Source organism: Myotis brandtii, unplaced genomic scaffold (genome assembly GCF_000412655.1).
Source record: "Myotis brandtii unplaced genomic scaffold, ASM41265v1 scaffold2877, whole genome shotgun sequence".
Lineage (NCBI taxonomy): Eukaryota > Metazoa > Chordata > Mammalia > Chiroptera > Vespertilionidae > Myotis > Myotis brandtii.
In genome coordinates, this window is record NW_005360994.1 from 105913 (window position 1) to 107069 (window position 1157).

General features: G+C 40.9%; 1 protein-coding gene across 1 annotated transcript in view; it reads right to left on the bottom strand.

Annotated features, from left to right (window-relative positions):
* LOC102259214 (tripartite motif-containing protein 5) overlaps window positions 1–725 on the bottom strand; it is a 14573-nt gene extending 13848 nt beyond the window's left edge. Inside the window, exon 1 of the mRNA XM_014542001.1 lies at window positions 643–725. The gene's annotated coding sequence lies outside the window, so the exon portion shown is untranslated. The remainder of the gene's footprint in view (window positions 1–642) is intronic.
* Window positions 726–1157: the final 432 nt, after the last annotated feature.

Genomic DNA, 1157 nt, shown 5'->3' on the forward strand with positions numbered 1-1157 from the left:
TTGCATCGGACTCGGCTGGCTCCCTGGTGTGGTCTAATGGGGATCTTGAAATCTGGGCATAACAGTAACCACAGAGGATGGTCTGAAATTAAGTTTTTAAACTAAAAGAGCATGACACTTTTGGTGGGTAGTCATGTTCTAGGCTGGTATTTTCCCTGACAGAGTCAATCTTGACTTTAACTGAGCTTGTCTATTGTCCTTTTGCATCTATGTTAACATATGGTTGGAAGGTCCAGGTAATTTTTCTTTTTTTCTGGACCCCTCCAAGCACGTGCACCACAGTATGGAGACCACAAGTACCCTCAGTGTTATTGAGTTAATTGTTGAATGTTAACTATCCTTCACCCATCTAAGTAAAAGAAGAATGTGTCTATCATTTTACTTTTTATCCAATTCCAGAGGTTCCATACCCTCCCCTCTTTGCTTTCTTCTGCCTCAGCCTCCCTAATCTATCACCAATGGATTTCATGTACCACACTTATATCTTCTCTTTTGATTCTAATGTATAATACAAGGTGTAAAACTTCCATTCTCTGGAGCATTATCTCAAACCATTGAGAATCTGCTTCCAGCCATTGTGAACAGTTTGGCTTAAATAAACACACAAATCTTCCTCACAGGTTTGAATGTTTCTTAAGTTACCAGAGGGTATCACGGAGTGGTAACACAGTGATGCTCATTCTCCCACCTGGACTCGGTATGGCCCTGTGGCTATAGTCTAGGATCAGGAGCTCTCTCAGGAACTTCAAGTAAATGGGACTATGAAGCAATAAAGAAAGAAAAAATCTCAGTAGATATTCATGTCTTGATGGTTGCCAAAGTTTGATGGTAAAAGAAAGATCTGAAGTGTCAGTTAAATTTTCCCTTTGCTCTGCTCTCTGAAGGGAAATATTACAAAGGCTGCATAGAGATGAATTTAGACCCACTAGCATTGTCTACTAGTGCCATGGTCATCATACATGAAGGGAACATGATAAGGAATGAGGCTGAAAAAGAACAGAAGTGTATTCTGCCGGAAGCCAATTCCAGCATGTCATAATTGCAAGAGTTTCATCAAAAGGTTGATGGAACTTGGGAACTCAAGAAGGGCTGAGTCACATATGTTGTCACCTGTTGGGGATGGCTGAGAGCATTTCCCCAAACCTGAAAAAGGATGA